General features: G+C 40.8%; 1 protein-coding gene across 6 annotated transcripts in view; it reads right to left on the bottom strand.

The window, feature by feature from the left end:
- Positions 1-21,922, bottom strand: part of R3HDM2 (R3H domain containing 2) — a 183,738-nt gene extending 161,816 nt beyond the window's left edge. For 3 of the 6 annotated variants that reach the window (XM_081318276.1, XM_081318286.1, XM_081318284.1), the window contains exon 1: positions 19,280-21,922. The gene's annotated coding sequence lies outside the window, so the exon portion shown is untranslated. Of the gene's footprint in view, positions 1-19,044; positions 19,124-19,279 lie in introns of those variants that run through there. The other 3 variants (XM_081318282.1, XM_081318283.1, XM_081318285.1) reach the window with 3 other exon arrangements.
- Between the last annotated feature and the right edge of the window lie 405 nt (positions 21,923-22,327).

The raw sequence follows: 22,327 nt of genomic DNA on the forward strand, positions 1-22,327 counted from the left end.
AAAAACAGGGTCTTTATAATGGAAATTCTGACACAACTCTAAATATAGCAGCACAACTGGTGGTGCTATTCTGTCAGGAGCTAAAAGCATCTGTATAAAAGAGGGTGGAGGACAGCAATGAGAAACAGCACCCAACTAGAGAATTGGTAAGGTTAGCAAGACCTCTTCTACCAGGTGCAATTGCATATCTTAAGGCTTCTCACTGGAAGATGGTTTCTCGTTAATTATCCTTACTATTCCTTTCTCCTGCATGCCAGTTTTGACCTTTCTGTAAAATTTGTCACGATTTTCCCCCCCCAAAGTATAGCATTGCTCTCCCAGGACATAGGACTGCAATATTTCAAAAATCCTCCAACATCACAATTGTGCTTACACTGCACTTTTCATACATAGTGACTATTCATCAAAATACAGTCCACACTGCAATTACCAGTTAGCAAGAAAACAACTATCACCACTGAAGTCATAGAAGAAAGCTGAGCAGTTAGCATTTGTTAAAAACAAACAAACAAAAAAAACACCTTGAGACTTCCTCAAAGATAAGCATCATACTGTTTTTAGCAAGCAGATCTGTATACTTCAATAAATATTTCAGTTTATTAAATGTCTCAGTACCTGGATAACCAGCACAGCTATTCAGACTGCTTACCTGTTGACAAACAAATTAAGAATGGCTTCAAATCCTGGTTGCAAACACCCTCCTTATCAACCAGGAAAAGAAGATCATAAGAAAAGAAGAGCATGACCATTTGGCTGGTTCCCAACTGTTAATATTTTGTAAATCTCCAATCCTAAATTAATTTACATTAATACACTCTGAAAATGGCAGTTTAATTCAAATAACATATAAATCGTACAATTGTTCATTAATACAACGTGGCAAACCAGCCTATGTTTCAGGCAACTGTGAGTAGTATTTATTTATTAATCAAATTTATATGGCCACCCATCTAATAGGTTCAATCGAGATTTTCTTTTTCCAATACAGAAAAAGTACGGAGGCAGTTGATTCCAGAACACATATTACCTACTGATGCAGGTGATACTATTGTGTGTGCACTGCATTTCAGGAAATGTTTTCATATGATGTTTCATTTATAACTTGTCCATGTCCTAGGGAAGCTGTACTGTATTCTAGAAACTACTAAACAAATTAAATGATGAAAAAAAATCATTACTGTTATTAGTTCAATAGCCACTATCCATTTCTTTACAGATAGAAATAAATTTATATCAAACGGTTCAACACGTTTTTGTCCAAATCCTAATGCACACCTGTAATTTGAGTGCCATTTCCTCCAAAAGTTGTTCTCCCTCTCCGAAATTTGGGGGTTTTCAAAAAGTACATTGTCCCAATTCAATAGCACAGACACTGAAAGCAGTTTCTTTACAAAAATGTTAATAGAAACTCTTTCGTGCTAATCTTTACTCTCAGTGAAATTCTCACATATTTCCACTAGCTGGTTTAGAAACCAGACTCAACTAAGCAGCTTTTAGTTAAGAGAAAACTGCACACTAAGCTTGGCCCTGTTTCAGATTTAACAAGTGTCTGAGAGTACAAATTAAAAAGTTTTCCAAATTCCATATAAACATAGGCAGTATATATACATAGGAAAAGAGAAACTGCAATGTTATGCAATGCACTTGACACAAAATTTTAATATACAATATACAATATACAAGTAGTTCTGCATCTACATCTGAAATTATATTTCCAGTCAAGTAAATGCAAAACATCTATTTAGATCAGTGTTTTTCAACCACTGTTCCGCGGCACACTAGTGTGCCGCAAGATGTTGCCTGGTGTGCCGTGGGAAAAATTGAAAAGTAATTATAAAATACTTTCTTTGTGTTTATTTGATTCCTATTCAAGAGAATTACTTTATATATAGTCAATATAGGCACAGAGTTAAATTTTTTAACATTTTCTAATGGTGGAGTGCCTCGTGATTTTTTTCATGAAACAAGTGTGCCTTTGCCCAAAAAAGGTTGAAAAACGCTGATTTAGATCATATTTAATCTTTAGAGCAGAGTGTATAACCTTACGTAGGCTTAGAGCTGTATCTAGCTTGTATTGTATATCAAAGGTTGCCCTCCAGAAAGGCGGGGGGGAGGGGTAAGAAAAAACTACTTCTGGTTTCATTTATCATTTCAAACTTTTGTTTAATTAAAAAGTGATGCATTTTAATACTTTTCAGTATCTGCCATTATAATATTCTACCTTGGTAATAACACATGGAGGGAGGCTGAATCAAATGGCATCAAATGGGCCTCTGTTTTAAAGTACACTGAACCTCTTTCTAGAATTAATTATTTTATATAAGCCTTTTTATATTTAAATCTACCAAGACCGTTGTATGCTTCGTGCATGAAAAATAGATATATTTTTCATTCAAACCGATTTTCTAATCTGAAAATTGTTCACAGTTCATTAAGCTGGGAGCAAACTTAATTCCACCAGACATCTAGAACCTGGTGGAAGAGCCACTACTGATAAATCACTTCTCCCTCTCCCTGATTCTCATGAAGCAGATTCGGGAGATGGAAAGGAAAAAAGGGGCAAGGAAAATTGCAAAAGGCCACCTTAATCTACAGTATATATTGCCATTCTTGTTGATGTTTTTACAACTTTAATATTTCTAGGTTTAGGCCAGGGGGACATGGCCCTTTTATGACTTGTGGACTTCAACTCCCAGAATTCCTCAGCTAGCGTGCCTGGCTGAGGAATTCTGGGAGTTGAAGTCCACAAGTCATAAAAGGGCCAAGTTTGAAGACCCCTCGTTTAGCCCTATGTCTTGCTTGACAGTAATTATCCAGCATGTTATTTGATGGCATTATTTTCTCACTCCCAACAATCTATTTACTACTACACTTCTGATTTCTGTAACCTTTAGCTGAATGAAACAGTGCACCGTAGAGCAAAGTATTTTGAACCAAGGTAGCTCAAATGGCTAATTTGCAGAATGCATCCAAACTCCAGAACCCATCATTCCCATGGAATTATTTCTCAAATTTTATAAAACATTTTATGTCATAAACATCATTATAAAGCAGTTTATTACATAATACAAGGTGTCATAAAACATTGCCTGTGCTGATGTTTGACTGTGCTCTATAGTTCAACATCGGCTAATTTCAAGCCAGATGCATCTCTGAATATATCCCAACTTTTTCAGTAAAGGCAGTACATTAGAAGCTCTGTCACTGTTGAAGGCATTAAGGAACCTGGTAAGGAAATATCTGAAACTATGACCGAACAGGACACCAGTTATCTAGTTTCTAATATAACTTATTTTTTAAGGATTTAAAAGAATGACCTGATCGAAATAAAACAGCCTCAATTTGGTCATGTTAGCTTCCAAAAATATTTCTAGCTTGATGCCGTCTAAATCAGGGGTAGGCAACCTCGGCTCTTTTATGACTCGTGGACTTCAAGTCCCTGGCTCAGGAATTCTGGGAGTTGAAGTCCACGAGTCATAAAAGAGCCAAGGTTGCCTACCCCTGGTCTAAATTTTTATTTTTTTTGTCTAATGTTGTCCAAATCCATAGTCTGAAGGAATCTAGTATTCTTCCATCTTTTTATTGACCAATTTTTACAACCATTGGGGGGGACATTTATTAGTTTGCACTTGGTATTAAGACTCATGTCCTTGTTTATTCACTGCAGTGCACCGAAGTGATATTCTGCATTTCATTTTGGGTCCAGTACCTTCTGTTCAGTCAGTTTTGGAACCAAGCAAAATAAAGCCCTGATTCAATTTTTTTTTGTTACAAATTTTTATCTCGATGTCACTCTAACTATTGTCATTGCTTTGGTCTTCAAGTTTATGTACAATCCAGCTTTTTCACTATATGCCTTTATTTCTAGGATACATTATTTTATATCTTAATTTTTTGTCAGTAGAGTGGTATCCGCATATCTTAAATTCTTTAATGCTTCTGCTGGCAATTTCCAATTCATCTAAGTTAAGGTTCCTCAAAACTCTGATTGTGCTTAAATTGAAATGAGGATAAAATACAGCCCTACTGTACACTTTTTACAATCTTGAACCAGTTTGTGTGTCTCTAAGTTGTTCTGACAAGGCCTTCTTGGTAATTGAACAATGATTTTTATCGTCAGAATCAAATGTTCTGGAATGCCTATTTCTTTGTCAAGACTTCAGTTAATAAGTATAAATGCGTATCATTTTCAAATTCACATATTTGTGCAATGATCCATCAAACATTTGCAGTGTCTCTTCTACTTCCACATGAACAGCCCATATTATACCTTGTGTATTTACAAAGTAAAATACAGTATATAAGTCAAATATATAAATAGCAGCTAAATTACTTTAACTCTTGTGCTTGATAAACCTCCATCTTTTCTTGCTCTTCGATTTTGTAGTGAGTTATTAAAAAGAAAAAAATCTGCAATGTACTACTGAATTCAAAGAAGTAGCAAAAGAAATGTATTCTCTTAACTATACAGAAATGTTATGAAATTGTTAAGAAAATGCTTATATTTTAATACAGGTAGTCCTCCAGTTAAGGGACGCGGTGGTTCAGTGGGTTAGGACGCTGAGCTTGTCGATCAGAAGATCGGCAGTTTGGCGGGTCGAATCCCGAGTGCCGCGTAGCAGAGTGAGCGCCTGTTACTCGTCCCAGCTTCTGCCAACCTAGCCGTTCGAAAGCACGTAAAAATGCAAGTAAAAAAATAGGGACCACTACGGTGGGAAGGTAACAGCGTTCCGTGCACCTTTGGCGTCTAGTCATGCCGGCCACATGACCACGGAGATGTCCTCGGACAAGCGCTGGCTCTTTGGCTTTGAAACGGAGATGAGCACCGACCCCTAGAGTCGGAAACGACTAGCACGCATGTGCGGGGGAACCTTTACCTTTACCTTAGTCCTCCAGTTACGAACGGAATGGAGCCTGCCCATTCCATTCATAACTCAAAGATTTGCGGGAGTGAATCTTGTACCTTGAACACAATTCACTCCCTGTTTTCGCCCATACATTCGCTAATCGAATGTAAAGGCAAATGCGCAGTTTGTTAACCGCACATGAGGCATCTCAGGATGGGGAAGGCCATGGAGGGCCTAGTGACGGAAGAGGCCACCAAAGCCTCCCCGACTCACTAAGATACCTGTTTCCCCCTCCCTTCCTGCCGCATCGGACTCACTTTGAAAAGATCTGTCTCCTCTCTGCCGTGGTTCCTGCTGCCACATGGATCAGAGGCCGGGGGATGCTTCTGCATGCCCCCAGAGGCCAGATCCGGGTGTCAAAGGCCTTTTCCAAATCACTGCCACCTGGAAGTGAGGCTGGGAGATGCTTCTGTGTGCCTCCAGAGGCCTGACCTGGGCGTCGGAGGCCATTTCCAGACCACTGCCACCTGGAAGTGAGGCTGGAAGATGCTTCTGCATGCCTCCAGAGACCTGATCTGGGCATCGGAGGCTTTTTCCAGGCTGCTGCCACCCGGAAGTGAAGCCAGGGGATGCTTTTGCGTGCCTCCCGAGGCCCGTTTCCAGGTGGCAGCGGCCTGGAAATGTCCTCCGACCCCCGGATCAGGCCTCTGGAGGGCCGCATAAGCGTCCCCGGCCTCAAATCCAGGCAGCAGCAGCCTGGAAAAGACCAACGCCCGGATCAGGCCTCGGGAGGCACACGGAAGCGTCCCCCGGCTTCAGTTCCATGTTGCAGAGAGCAGAGGCCTAAAGTACCATAAGATCACATGAGATCAGTAGCATGAGATCTCACACCACTGATCTCGCATGATAACTTGTGTTACTTTAGGCTTCCATTCTCTGTGAATGTACCGAAGGTCTGGAGCAGCCAAGAAAGTGAAAGATCTTGATCTTCACAGGGTGAGTACTGAAGACCTAGTGCCTAAGGAGACCGGGGGGGGGGGGTAGGAGGGAGGGAATAACCAGGGTGAATGTTGCAGTGCCATTGCAGTCGTTCGTAAGAGTGATTGACTGCCGTGGTGCGGCAACATTTGTAATTTCGGGACTTGCTCGTAAGCATTAGGGGGCGCTTATCGCATAACTTTGAACGTTCGCTAAGGAAACATTCATAACTCAGGGATTACCTGTACTAGGCAGGGCTGCTAGGAAAAGTAGGGGGAAAAAGATCATGATTTTATAAGATGCCTGAATTTTCAATGAAGAATTCCAAAATATCATCCCTTTATGAAAATGAAATGATTTTCAAAGGTCAAAAGCTCCTTCGAGATTCTCTATTACTGGAATTCCATTCCACAACAGTTCATGTAGACCAAGCAAATAACCTAAAATTAGCTCTGCTGCCAGCTGTGTTTTGTTTTGCAGTGGTGCACGTGTTCATCTCTTCCATTTGAGAAAACAGGGCAGCCACAGATCTATGATGTTGCTTTGTGAAACGAAGTAGGCAACACATTTTCCTACAGATAGAGTCTGTAGAAACAATAGGCAAGCAAACAGACAAACAAACCAGAAACACCACCATAAATTCCTAATCAAAAATGCAATACCTCAAGGTATTTCTTCTTTTAGTCATAGATGAGAATTTTCATTAATTTCCATTAACAGAAATAGACCATATTCCTGTCTTTGGCCATGTTCTCCAACTTCTATTCTTTCTCTCCCCCCCGCCTCCCCCTCCCCAAATAAACTACAAAGCATCTCTGTTAGTTGTGTGTTCTAACTGCAAATATGCAGACAGCTGAAATAGGAATATGGGATACAATCGGGAAGAAAAAAAGGACACTTGCACCAATGTAGACAGTTCCTTAAAGAAAAAAACAATTTCCCTATTTCAGAAATAGAAGTCAGCTGGAACAGCATCTAAATCTTCTTTAGTGCTAGCAACATCTCTAAGGGAAATGGGGGCTTTAGAAATATAAATACACATGATAATGTCCTGAATGCAAAAGCAAGATTAGGAGATCCATGGCAGACCATAATGTACACACAATTCTGTCCTTCAGCATCTTATCCTGCTCCTTGCTGTTGCCATTCCTTATTTTCACTTATTTGTAAAATTTATTAGCCATCCATCTTGCCATATGATAACTCTGGCAAACAATCAGGACTTTGGACAACCACCAAACAGAATCTTGCTATTATGAGGAAAATGTCCTCCACACAATCAAATATGTTGATTTGTAAATCTGATGGAGGAAGATGTGAAATTTTCTGGAAAAAATATTCTATAATTTGTTACCATTCTAATAAATTATTACTTTAGATTGGGGGACATTTTTTTTAATAAATATGTTTTTAATTTACTACATACAGGTCTCAGAGCAAGCACCATTTGGTGAATAAGAATTTCTAAGCCAAATATTAAAGAAGAGCTCTCATTGCACATGCCAAAAAACAGAATTCAATTTTACTTGTATTCTAGCTCCTCTTTCCCAAAGATAAAATGTTTTCTTTTTCTAGATCCCACTTATTTGGCTGAATGTGCTGCTGAAATTCCACTTCAGTACAATACATACTAGGATTGTGAAAGGCATTTGAAAATATTACTTTGCAAACTACATAACCATTATTAAAACAATTCTCTCTGAACCATTAAAGCAGCCGCATCCTTTACAAAGTGCACATAGCCATTTCAAAGTATGGTCTCCACCTATATGCATATGCATAATCACAATGCAATTGGAGGCACAGGATTTTATCCCTAAGGTCAAAGAAATGTTCTTTGAATTTATCTTATTTTGTGGGATAAGTTAATTAATACGTTTAGTGTCACAACAGGGCTTGAAAATAGATCTTCAATAAATTCTCCATCTCCTCTCCCATAATAAGATGACATGGACAGAAATAGAACTCAGAGTCATCACAAATTCTTAAGAGAGGTCACTGTATGTATTTTCACTCCTACAAATTTTGTTCAGTTCCCTCCCTTGAAGAGCTCACATTTTCTATTTTTAGATGCTTACATGGCCCCAATACATTTATATCCTGGTACATGAAGTTTTTAACATATTCATCCCCAGAATTATCCTGTGAGGTAGGGAAATTATTTTCTAGGGGACAATCTAACAGCTCATATTCTCTAATGCTACACAATCCTAAATATATTTATTTAGTAATTCCCAATGATTTCCCTGAAGTATTTTCAGAATTGCACAACTGCATGTATTTACTGAAAAGCATTATTGATTACAATAGCATTTATTTTTCCAAGCAATACTTTTAGGTTTACAACCAAATCAGACTTTCTATATACAAACCTTTTCCTTTCACCAAGGAAATGCAATATTTCTAACACGTAGCTGTTACCGAACTCAACAAACTGCTTAAACTACTCTGCCATAATGGAGACCTGGAAAGGGCATATATTCTGAATGGCTTTTTCGTTTCCGACACTTTTCTTGCCTGTAATGTCTTTCTGAGGAAAATCTCAGCAGATAATTATTGCATAATTCTGTCAAGAATGTTGTTTAAATTTCCAATGTTCAGTGTCAATAATAATCAATAGCTCCGAAAGTTTGATCGAAGGATTTCAGATTTCCAATCCCAAGCAATTACTTATTCCGTTCTTCCTTATCATGGACAAGACCCAGCAAGTAATACAATGTTTCTTGCAAAGTAGCTCCTTCTGAATTAAAAGAATGATCATCTGTTTACCACCTTCCCTTGTACTTCCAAGGTGCAAGTTAATAACAAAAATGTTTTCAAGTGTCTTTCTGTAGGAGAAGAGGCTGAGCTAGAAGCGTTAAACAGGTCATCAGTTTTGAGTCACTGTATTGTCACAAGAGATCCAAGGCCAGCCCTCCATAAATTCTGTTGATCCTTATCTAGCGCCAATTTAGCTTTGACTGTTAGTTGACTAGATTATTGCATTACAGGTAGCAATAATAAACTCTTCTGCTTTGAACTCAAAACAAATGCTCCTGGGTTATTTGTGCCTGACACTTTCTATTGGATATTCTAATGAAGGAAGTGGTGAGCAATGTCAACCAGTAACAGCAACTGCTTCCAAGCCACAACAAAGAACTTATTATATCCCTGTTCGTTTATCCTGGGATTAAAACCAAGGCTTCAACAACAAATGTAAACATAGAACAACATTATGCAGCCATGAAAACAAGTTGTTTGACTCTCTCCATGCATCCTCAACAAGAGGATCCTCACCAGCTGCCTGCAATTAGTGCAGGTTCACGTCCCACCAGGCTCAAGGTTGACTCAGCCTTCCATCCTTCCGAGGTAGGTAAAATGAGGACCCAGATTGTTGGGGGCAACTAAGCTGACTTTGTAATAATGCCGCTTGGGGGTGTGTGTGTGAAAGCCCTAATAAGCAGGCATATACATAGAATGAAGGCTACTGCTAAGCTTGTAAGCCGCCCTGAGTCTTCGGAGAAGACCAATCCTTTGGAACCGCTTACCAGCTGAACTCCGGATGGCCCCCGACCTTCGCTCCTTCCGGCGTGATCTAAAAACTTATCTATTCGAACAAGCTGGCCTGGCCTGATGGGTTTGGGTTTTAACATTACTTTAACTAACCTACAACATTGGGCACAATCATCTAACTTTAAATCTTGTATCCTGTATTCTTATTTTTAGTGCCCTGTACACCGCCCTGAGTCCTTCAGGAGAAGGGCGGTATATAAATCAAATCAAATCAAATCAAATCAATCAATCAATCAATCAATAAATAAATAAATAAATGGAATTTTAAAAAAAAGAAAAAAGAAAAAGATCTATTGTTGGTGTCTATATTCACTTGGCAGTCTAAAGTTAGTCAGGCCTATCCTACCTGAAGGCTACACCGAGGGCAACAATATCAAAAAGGAAAAGTCCAATTCATTCATAGCACATCTTTCCGAAGTAAACAACAGAGCTGCCTTTTACATTTCCACAAAGTGATTAATGGTGCCAAATAATATATTCTGTCTGCAGCCAAGAATTCAGGAGTAGTTCAGTTAAGAAAAATTCCCCAAGAGCAAATGCTCTGTACAAATGTAAATACCGGTAATAGAACATGAAGCATAAGAACAATGATTATCCATAATGCAATATTTTGGTTGCTTAGTTCTAAACTCCAAAAGGAGGAACAAAATAATGACAGAGAGAGAGAGAAAGAGAGGGAGGGAGACCTAATACAATAGAAATAGAAACATTAACAATAAAACAACATACCAAGAGAGTCTGATAATTACACTGGGCTTTAAAATGTTCTTCCGGTTTGATTACAATAATAAGATGAAAAGACTCATTGGGAAAAATCGGAACATCTCAACTTCCTAAAGATGACTGAGAAAAATTGACAGTACCAGGCATCTCTCTTCCTCCACCTACTCCCCCCCCAACACTTAAAGAAACACTCACCCATCACTCCATTACAATATTACCTACACACGTAGGTAAGATGTATCTTTCTCAGTCCAACAATTTCTCAGTTCAACACAACCTGAGCACTAGAATATTTTTCAACTGTAAATTAAGCTAGGAAACTCTTTTCCTAGAATATTACTCTTCAGACTTCAGGAAATACATATATCAGAACCTGCACAATGTAAGCCAGAGGTCCCCAACATTTTGGGCACCAGGGACTGGTTCCATGGAGAAAGGTTTTTCCGTGGACCGGAGAATGTGTGGTTTTGTGTGCTGCTGCATCTCACAGATGGGGCTTTGCTTGTGTGCGCGAACCGGTTGCTGGCATGCCACAGCCTGGTACTGGTCCACGGACAGGGGGTTGGGGACCCCTGATGTAAGCAGCAGCCATGTGACAGGTGCACTGAGTTTGAGATTTTCAAAACTATGATCCAAGGAATACTGGTGCTCCGTAAGATCCATTCAGGTAGTCTATAGAAAGATTACTGAGCAACTAAGAAATATATATTCTTGGTTCTGGGCTTTATTATGACGAAGACTGATGTCCCTTTTGACCAGATTATTAAAATAGCTAACAAGGCTAAAATCTTTTGATTTTCACAATAGAAGTCATTTTTGAATATGATGGTGTTGAAGAAAAGTTAACTCAAGATGAAAAAAGGAGCTGTGGCCTGTAATCTTACAAGATCACAACTCTAAAATAGTTTCTTAAAAAGGAAGGAACATTTGCTCTAACAGCCCTTAAAAAGGTTACTTCTTCTAAAGTGGTGGCTCAAAAAACAAAAGAATGAAAGGTAGGAAAGATGTAGAGTGAGGGGGGGAAGTATTTGATCCCCTGCTGATTTTGTATATTTGCCCACTGACAAAGAAATGATCAGTCTATAATTTAAATGAGTCCTTCGGGAAAGGGTGGTATATAAATCTAAATAAAAAAAATGGTAGGTTTAACAGTGAGAGACAGAATAACAAAAAAAATCCAGAAAAACGCATTTCAAAAAAGTTATAAATTGACTTGCATTTTAATGAGTGAAAGAAGTATTTGACCCCTTCTCAAAACATGACTTAGTACTTGGTGGCAAAACCCCTGTTGGCAATCATAGAGGTCAGACATTTCTTGTAGTTGGCCACCAGGTTTGCACACATCTCAGGAGTGATTCTGTCCCATTTGCAGATCCTCTCCAAGTCATTAAGATTTCAGGGCTGACATTTGGCAGTTCGAACCTTTAGCTCCCTCCACAGATTTTCTATGAGATTAAGGTCTGGAGACTGGCTAGACCATTCCAGGACCTTAATGTGCTTCTTCTTCAGCCCCTCCTCTGTTGCCTTGGCCATGTGTTTGGGGTCATTGCCATGCTGGAATACCCATCCACGACCCTTTTTCAAAGTTCTCGCCCAAGATCTGACCATCCATCGTCCCTTTGATGCAATGAAGTTGTCCTGTCCCCTTAGAAGAAAAACATCCCCAAAGCATAATGTTCCCACCCCCATGTTTGACGGTGGGGATGGTGTTCTTGGGGTTACAGGCAGCATTCCTCCTCCTAACATGGCGAGTTGAGTTGATGCCAAAGAGCTCCGATTTTGGTCTCATCTGACAACACTTTCACCCAGTTTTCTTCTGAATCATTCCGATGTTCATTGGCAAACTTCAGACGGGCCTGTACATGTGCTTTTTGAGCAGGGGGACCTTGTGGGCATTGCAGGATTTCAGTAATTCTCAATGTAATGTATTATCAATTGTTTTCTTGGTGAGTATGGTCCCAGCTGCCTTGAGATCATTGACAAGATCCTCCCGTGTAGTTCTGGGCTGATTCCTCACCATTCTCATGATCATTGAAACTCCATGAGGTGAGCCCCAGACTGAGAGAGATTGACAGTTATTTTGTGCTTCTTCCATTTGCGAATAATCGCACCATTGTCACTTTCTCACCAAGCTGCTTGGCGATAGTCTTGTAGCCCATTCCAGCCTTGTGTAGGTCTACAATCTTGTCCCTGACATCCTTGGACAGCTCTTTGGTCTTGGCCATGGTGGAGAGTTTGGAATCTGATTGCTTCTGTGGACAGGTGTCTTTTATAGAAGTAATGAGCTGAATTAGGAACATTCCCTTTAAGAGAGTGCTCTTAATCACAGCTCCTTACCTGTATAAAAGACACCTGGGAGCCAGAAATCTTGCTGATTGATAGGGGATCGAATACTTATTTCACTCATTAAAATGCAAATCAACTTACAACTTTTTTGAAATGCGTTTTTCTGGATTTTTTGTTGTTATTCCGTCTCTCACTGTTAAAATAAACCTACCATTAAAATTATAGACTGATCATTTCTTTGTCAGTGAGCAAACGTACAAAATCAGCAGGGGATCAAATACTTTTTTCCTCACTGTATGAGCTACCAAAAATGTATATTCTGCAACTTGAAAACTCCTACTACATGTTGAAACAAAAATTACCAATTACAAAGAACCTGGAGCACCAAGCAACTTAACATAAAAGCACACTTCAAGTTACTGTTTTTTCAAGATGAGGCACATATCTAAAAAATCATGATCTGCCTTTAAGGATACTTTTTGAGGATGACCCATGTATTTTGCCTAACCAAATTACCACCATGATGCTGAAATGTGGGGTCTCTGTAGTTCAGTGCTCCTGGTAATGATACAGGCAGGAACCTGAATTGAAAAGGTCACTCTTGACAATAATGCCAAAAGGAAAGAATCGAAGCTAAGGGCACACTACAGCCGTGGTGTGAGAACAGGTCAGATGCTGCATATATGAGAAAAGCCAACCACTTAGGAGAAGAAATCTCCAAAATCAAAATTAGGCAAGTTCTGCTATAAAGAAAAAAAGTACAGAATTGGCTAAAATATTTAGATGCATTTGGATGACAGATCATGCAATTCTCAGCTCAAAAGGCACTCCTCTAGTTACTAGGGAAAAATATCAAACTTTCACATGAAGATCTGGAGCAGACATGTCAAACACAAGGCCCGGGGGCCAGATCCGGCCCGCAAAGTGGTTTCATGTGGCCCCCGAAGCCATCCTGGAAACAGTGAGGGAATGGTCCCCGCTGCCTTGGCCCTGGCCCAGAGACCCTCCTTCTGCCAGAGACCCCCAGATCTGTCCCACTCCTGCCCAGGCCCCCATAGGCACCCTTGATGCCAATGATGTAGAGCTGGCCATGCCCACCCAGTAGGCCATACGCACTCCAGCTACGCCCACCCAGTAGGCCGCACCCACCCTGGTCATACCCACCCGGCCCCCTGAGAGCAACCACAATGCTGATGTGGCCGTCAATGAAATTGAGTTTGACACCCCTGATCTGGAGGAAATGATATGATACAACCAAAGCCACAAGGAAGTCTAATTGCTGATGGAGCAAGTACTTTTAAAAAGTTCCTAATTTCACAGTGACACATAAAACTGGACACGGGAATATGACAAAGATCGACCATGGAAAAGCTGAAATTGCTGAAATAGAAATTAATCATTATAAATCTGGTATTTTAGAATAAAGTGAACTTAGTGACAGAACAGAATAGGTCACTTTAAATCAGATCCATATGATGGACTGTTTAGATCATGACACCTGATTAATGAACACAGGACAATGATAGGCTATAACAGGAGTTGCAAACATACAACCCATTGGCCATGTGGAATTTTCAAATAATTTATGTGGTCTGCCCAATACACTGTACGCACTGAGGGGGCTACCCAGCCATGACGGAGATTAAGCACAGATTACATCTGTAGGCTATGCCAAAGAAGCACCTCCGGACAAGGAGTATCCTAGAAGTGGTAGGAACCTGGCAGCTCACTTCAGTGAGTCTTCTAGCAACCTTAGAGCAGGTACTGCTTCTAAGCCACCCAGAGTTGCCATGAGGCGAGATGGGTGACAAACAAACAAACATGATGGCTAAACTCTCCAGACTGAAAGCAGCCAAGAGGCAACATTTTGCCTGGAAAGACTGAGTGGAAGGCTGGAACAGCCCAAGGCAGGGAAGGAAAAGAGGAAAATAAGTCTGACCAGCCCACCACAAAAGTCTCTTGGTAAGGAATGGGAAAAACTGCAAAAAAGCAATTTCTCTCTTGAAAAGAAGGAAGAACTCCAGGCACAGAGGAAGAATAGAAAGAATCGGGAAAATACCTGTGCTCAGCAACGAGCCCAAAATAATAAAATAAAATATAAATACAATACAATAAAAATAAAACAAAATTTGGACAGCTATGAGATTATATCATCCTGGATCTGGTTCTCTTCCTCTACAAAATATTACTATACTAGCATTCTAATTATTAAAACATATTGGCAGCTAAGCAGCCAAAGTGAAATCACTGATTTGCTACTCTAATTGATGGTAAAAGGTAATGGCTGCTTTTTCTGATTCATTAAACATTTTAATATCAATGCATGAAAGACTTTAGTTTTGCTGCCTTTAGTCTCATTAACTAGTCTTCATGTGGTAATTGTGACAAACGCCTCTCCAAAAGGACATTGCTAAATAAATGCCTTGCTGTAACCTAATTAAAAATGGATCATATGTACTAGGATTTGTGGATATCTTGTATATGAACCTACTGCAGATATAATGGGAGTAGTCACTGAAAAAAATTATGGCATACTGTAAGAGGAGCTAAAAGCAATATCAAGGAAGGACACAGAATTATTAATGTATAATTGCAAAATGAAAGCGGCAGGAATGAAACACCTCAAATTACCAGAAGATTTGGGATGGGTACATTGAATAGTGCAGGAGATAGATCAATGATGTTTTAGAGAATTTATTATTTGTTACCAACATTTGCATCAAGCAATTTAAACATAGTCTCAACACACAGACATCTTTGGATGCACAATGTTACCATCAAATTGACTACACAGCACAAAATCCAGTCAATTCTATCAATTAAAACATTTTTGAGATTCAGATTATAGAGCAAATCATAAATTGCTGACATTCAATATATGGGTTAAATTTAGAAAATTAGAAAGCAGGTCAACAAGATTATACCTGGGAGAATTATGGACAAAATATAACAGCAATATAAATTTACTTAATTTATGCAAAAGAGAATCTAAGAAACAATGAGAAGAGAAAAAAGATGTTGTAAAAACCAAAATGGAAAAAAAATTATAGATGAAAAGATATAACTCACTTTCAAAACAAACTATCATGATAATGAAGGAAAGCCAGAGGATGAAAGTCTTGAATAAGAAAAGCACAGGATGACAGAACACAGACTTCCAATATTAAGGGACACAGAAGAAAACAAAGATATAAGAAGATCAGAAAAATCATAAGAAAAATTACACTTAATATACTCAAGGGCTGTTTCCATTGTTAGCTGTTCACAACAATGTAGTCACAGCTGCCAGTTCTTTAGTAGTGTTGACCTTCATACATATCAAATTCTTCCCAAGAACCTAGGAAGTTGTAGTGTATCGGCATAATATATGCGCAGTATACGGTCTTTTGCAATTGATGGAAATTTTGTCCATGAGCAGATTATACAAGAGCCATCTGAATTTTTTTGGTATGGTACTCAATGGGCTGATAACCACTGGGGCCATCATGGCAGGTTTGTGCCATAATCTTTCAATTTCAATTTTCAGATCTTGATACTTTGAGATATTCTTCATTTCTTGTCTTCTATTCTACTGTCACCAGTTATTGCCAAATCTATTATCTATAGTTTCTTCTTTTCAACCAGTTATATTTGGGGTGTTGTGAGCCAAGACTTTGTTATTACGATTTGTCACACAGTCAGCCAGATGTTTAGACTGGATTAGGCATTTTAGTCCACCGCCTGAGTGCTTCCCAAGGACAGGGGATAGGCAGATGTTACTATTTGATGGTGTTAAAGGTACTGTCGCAGGTAAAGCTGCCTTTTGCAATTGATTGTGATTTTGTCAATGCTGATGGTGTTGGAAGTAGTGCTCCAGATGTTTTGGGACTGTACTCAAGGTGCCTATTACTACTGGTACTACCTTTGATTATGATGGTGATGATGGTGATGATTTAGATGGCCACAATGTAACCTTGGGAAACTAACAACAATCAAACCCATATTTTTTAAAAATACCAACAACTTCTCCACCAAATTAAAGACTAACATATTTTAACTAGGCTCATAGCACCATCACAGCAAGTGCACATAGGCTGGACTCAACTTACATCCTAACCCAAACCTTCCCCCTGAAGGAAGAGCCAGGCTGTCAAGGCCTTCTAGAAGGCCAAAAGAGTGGGGGGCTTTTGGACTTCAGGAGAGAGGCTGTTCCATTGTGAGAGAGATCGAATACAGGTGGAAAAGAAAATAGAAAAGCTATGCAGAACTGTAATTCTTTACAAATAGATGAAAGGGTTATAGATGAAAGAAACATTTGCAGAAAAAAAAGAACAATGGGTAATAGGTGAGGTATGACAGGCATCAACACATTTATCAAATAGAAAAGCATCAGAAACAGATGAACTATCCAATGAACTGTTTAAAGCTGCAGAAGAAAGCCATTAAAGTGCTAACAGCTCCTTATTAATAAATAAGGAACAAGGCTACCTCTTAAAGACTGCAAAAAAGTGGTGTGACACCAAAGCAGGGACGTACAAAAGAATGTACAAAATATTAAACTAAAGCAGTAGCTCAAGATTTTACAAAGAACAATAGTTAAACATACAGACAAAATGTCAAATAAATAGGCAGGTTTTGCAACCGGCAAAACCAATAGTTGACATAAGATAATGGATAAACTAAAGGACATAAGAAAGCTCTATTGAATATAACAAGGCTTTTGATTCATAGCTCGTACCAGAACAAAATATGTTAAGGTTAATGAGTATGCCAGATACATCTGATTATTTTTCTGAGGGATTTTTTACAACAAAAATGAAGCTATTATAAAAAATAAATTTGCAAAACCAGATTTAGAGTAAGAAACTGAATGAACATACACAGACATAAACATGCACACATACAAACACACAAAATATATTGTCCCCATATATGTTTAACTTATATGGACATATTATAAAAACACTAGGACTGGAATATATGACAGTGACAATAACTATTTGTGATATGCAGACTATAGCACTGTTAGCTAGAAGAATAGCTAATTATGAAAGTAACAACTAGAAAGTAAAAAAATGTAGCTTATTGCTAGATATTAAAAATGTAATTTCAACTAATATGTTTAGTCAGTTCACCAATTTTGAAAAAAAATAAGATGCTGAATAGTTTTATTACTTTTAGCTCAAGATGAAAGGTAGAGAGCATGCTAGAGAAACAAGCAGATTAATAGGGAGAAAAGCAATAACAAGCTTAGACAAGATCATGAGACTAAGTATATTCCTATTACAACAAAAATCAGAGTAAAAGAAATGATTTTTCTAATGACAAGGCATGGCTGTGAACACTGGATAACACTGAGAAAGGATGAGAGAGAAAAATATACACACCTTTGAATCATGGATTTGAAGATGGTTATTAAGAGTACAGAAAGATTGCAGAAAGAACCAATAATCTTTGACCAAATAAAGACTGACTGCTACCTGAAAGGTATGATCAACAAGCAGGAACTCACATGCTTTGAGCATGTGAGGTGACAAAAAAAAATGCCTATGTCTGGTAAATTGAGGGAAATAGAAGAAAACAACAGACAAGGTAGATGAATGGAATCAAAGTAGGTACAAAATTGTATCCAGAAAAACCCTGCAAGTTGTACCAGAGACAAGTTGAAATGGCAAATATTTCTCCATGCAGTCATAAGGAACTAAACCCAATTTACTGATTCCAAACTACCATACATTTAAGATTTGTTGCTCTCAAAGGTTTTTACCAGACTTGAAACAAAAAACAGCACAGAAAATGACTGTTTTTCATTTATGACAGTCCTTCTTCACTCCATCTTTTGTGGTCGCTGAGGGGTGGTTGTTTTTTTTTGCCTTGCTTTCATCACTTCTAAAAACCAATGTTTCCTTACTTCCTTATTTAAATATGCACATCTCATCCCAAAGCCTTGCAAAAACACACATATACACACATCCGTTAATGTCCATCCATAAAACAGATTAAGACAATGTATAAATTAAATCTCCCCACCTTTTATAACTAAACTCTGAATTCCAAAAGCCAGGTAAAAAGAGATAATAAGCCTGCTTCCAAAATGTACAACAGGCTGAGATTCTGAGAAATTTCCTTTTGGACAGAAATCCAGGTTTGTGGAATGTTCATGCCCTTTACGATACAGGTATCATCATCATCTAGGGATCTCAGTTACCACTCAGAAGATAACTATATTCATCTCTGTAAAAGAGCACCAAAAGCGAAGAATCATGGGAACCCATATGGTTAAGAATATTCCTTTTAGGCAGGAATATTTTACCGAGCCCACAAATGAACTAACAGCCAAAGCCTCTTGCAAATTAAGTAAGGCCATTATTACACCCAGCAACTACGAATCCCTAACCCGAATATACTCCGGTGCTGGCAAGAAACACACGTCCATGGCCTCAACAGTTCCATCTGGCCCCAAACTTAGGATTCTCAAGCCAAATGCTGAGAGACACACATACAGGACGCCGACCCTTCCTTCGGCCAGGTTCAATGGCACTACTTCTTTTCTCCACCCCAGACGGAGACGGGGGCGCCGTTTCCGAAGGCCAGCCGAACTACCCGCTTCCTGCCATTCCCAAATTCAAAAGCATGTTTGCAGACACCATTCCCTTCCTGGGCTTTTGACTTGTTGCACCTTCATTCTCCTTTCTCTCCCGGAGGAGACATTCTTCCTCTTCCTCCTCTCTCCCCTCTCTCTCTCTCTCTCTCTCTCCCCTCCCCAGCATGAAAAACAAAGGGGCTGACCGTCGGCACCCCCCCCTTCCCCTCTCCCCCGCCGACCCGCTCCTCCCACCCGAAACGGTCCTCCCTCCCGGTATCTGAATCGGGAAGGCGACCGAAACTTTGCAAGGCGAGAGCGCGCTACTTACCTCCGGGGGAGGGAGGAAGGGAGGGGGGGAGGGAGGGAGGGAGGAAGAAGGAGGGGGGAGAGCAGGGACCCCGTCCCCCCCCTTCCGTCGCTGGCGGGTCTTCGTGCCGCCGCTTCCCTCTTCTTCCTGCTCCCCTCCTCTTGGGCAGGGAGGAGGAGAGGTGGCGCCGGCCGAGGGACCTGCTGTCCTCCCCGCTTCCTCTGACGTGAGCGGTAGAGCGTAGGTAGAAGCCGCGGCGGGAGGAGGAAGTCCCGGGCGGCAACAAGCGCGGGCAGCTGCAGCGGGGTTGAAAGCGGCCGCCGAGAAAAGCAGAGGGGGCCGACTCGGGGCGGAGCGACGGGCCGGGCCGGTGGAGCGTTACCCCGCCGAGCCAGCCAGGCTGGAGCTCCCGCGCGTGGGACGGGAGGGTCCCAGCTGAAAGCGGAGGCGCTGGCGCAGGAGAGAGCGGGGCAGGTCGGGGGCCCGGATCCGGGCGGGCCGGCGGATGGCTGCGGGCCGGGCGACTCGCCGAGGGTCAGGTGGGGCCGCCGAGGCGGGGAGGGCTGGAGAGAGGGAGGCGGGAAGGCCAAAAGAAAAGGAGGGGAGGGGGGAACGGGGATTTTTTTTTAAAAAAAAAGAGGGAAGGGGAGGAAGAAGGGAGGGAAAAGAAAAGAAAAAAAAAGAAACAGAAAAAAAGGGAAAGAAGCTGCCGGCCCCTCCCCCTGCCTGCGCGCGCGCGCGCCTCTTGCGTCACTCCCGCCCGCCCGACGCGGCGCGGCGACGTAGCCCTTGCGCGCGTCACTCGTCGCCCTGCTCGGCGTTGCTCGGGACAACGTCGCAAGGCGACGCCTCCGCGTCCCGAGAGAGAGAGAGAGCGAGCGCGAGCCTAGGAGCGGGGAACCGTGCTAGAGTACCCCCACCATCGCCAGCCTTCTTCCCTCAAACAGCTTCCCGTCATCTAGGGCAGGGGTCTTCCAACTTGGCCCTTTTATGACTTGTGGACTTCAATTCCCAGAATTCCTCAGCCAGCATCGCTGGCTGAGGAATTCTGGGAGTTGAAGTCCACGAATCATAAAAGGGCCAAGTCTGAAGACCCCTGATCTAGGGGGTCCTGCGCATGTGTTGGCCTGCCGTTCCCGCCAATTTCCTGTTGTGATGGCCGAGGAGCGTGGGAGCCGTAGGTCCAACCTTTGAACGACCCCCGGGTTGAGGAAGACGTTGAAAGATATTTTCTGAGGAAACGAGCCAGCCCGAGGTCTGGGAGACCGCATTGGAAGCTCCAGTGGCTGGTCTGAGGGAAATCTCAGCCTTGTGTGTGGCTTGTATTCGTGTAGCTCTTGCTACCCGCAGCTCTTCGTGTGTATCAGAGGGAAAGGAAGGTGACACCAAGCAGCTCCTTTCAGATTTAGGCTGCTACTCTTGGGCCCTTAAGACTAAGCTTCCATTGGACTTGGCTGGAAATAAATCCTTCCGAATCAGAGGTTAGATAAGCAGTTGTGCTTAAGAGGCTGAAGTAGAAAGAGTTGCACTGGATCACCTGAATATTTTTTCTACAGAGTAGGCTGAAGATCCTGAAGCTAAAACTCAAATACTTTGGCCACCTACTGAGAAGGAAGGACTCACTGGAGAAGAGCCTAATGCTGGGAAAGGTTGAGGGCAAGAGAAGAAGGGGACGACAGAGAATGAGGTGGCTGGATGGAGTCACTGAAGCGGTAGGCGTGAGCCTAAATGGACTCCAGAATATGGTAGAGGACAGGAAGGCCTGGAGGAACATTGTCCATAGGGTCGCGATGGGTCGGACACAACTACACAACTAACAACAACAAGGCTGAAGATGTTGCCTAGCCTGGTAACAAAACGTTCGGAAACCAACCCACGAGCTCTGAGAACAAACCTACACCCAAGCTACAGATATTCGCCGCTATTGTAGGGTATTTTGCTGCAGGGTCCTGCCCCCTACATGATTTTTGTAAAGAGTGAATTTAATTTGGAAGATGAAACTACAGCACTTTCTGTGGTGTAGTTACAAAAGACAGACCAAGCTTACACAGAAATAACCCTAACACAGAAACAAAACACTGGTTGAGTTCATATAACCTGATTAACTAAATTTGGCATTTGTAACTGACCATGTGTGGACCTAGCCATATTGTTCGGTATATATTTTGTTTCGGAATTGTCCCAGAAGAAATGCCAAATATGCAGTACTGTATAGTGCACACATTGCACAGGCAGCTCCCTCATGGAAGCAAAGGCTAGGAACATGAGGGTACCTTTAGTCATGTCAGACCACTTAGCTTCATAATAGTATTCCTTCATAATTTTACACAAGGAATATAGCCTGTCCTGGCTAAAAATGCTTGGATCTGTATACCCTACTATATTTAAAGCATATCCCTTATTTCTCTACAATTCTTCCTGGATAAATGCAGAACTATGAGAAAAATAAAAATCTTAAATACAATCAAAAGTAAATTATTTGAAAAAATATAAACATTAAAACAGAGCTCATCTTGAAAAGTGGAAAATCTGAAAGACAGCCCAGTCTTACTGGATTTGATATCCTAAAATGTCTTGGGAGAGCAAAATTTCAAAACAATTGTTCTCAAGAAAATAGTTCTATAAGTTGTATTGCCCTGGTCCTAGCTGTCACTTGTATACTACTCTGGTAATAGACTCTTCACCTGATCTTAATACATGTGTTGGATGGTATTAAGGGAAGGAATATTTTTAAGTAAAGGTAATCATTGACTTACAACAGTTCATTTAGTGACCGAAGTTACAATGGCATTGAAAAAAGTGACTTAGGACCATTTTTTCACTTGAAGCATCCCCATGGTCACATGATCAAAATGCAGGTGCTTGGCAACTGACTCGTACTTATGATGGTTGCAGCACCCCAGGATCATGTGATCACCTTTTGTGACCTGATAAGGATAGGTCAATGGAGGAGCCAGATTCACTTAACATCCATGTTACTAACTCAACAACCACAGTGATTTGCTTAACAACTAGCAAGAAAGGTAAAATGAGACAAAACTCACTTAACAAATATCTCCCTTAGCAACA

Source organism: Vipera berus, assembly GCF_964194415.1.
Source record: "Vipera berus genome assembly, chromosome: 2".
Taxonomy (NCBI): Eukaryota; Metazoa; Chordata; class Lepidosauria; order Squamata; family Viperidae; genus Vipera; species Vipera berus.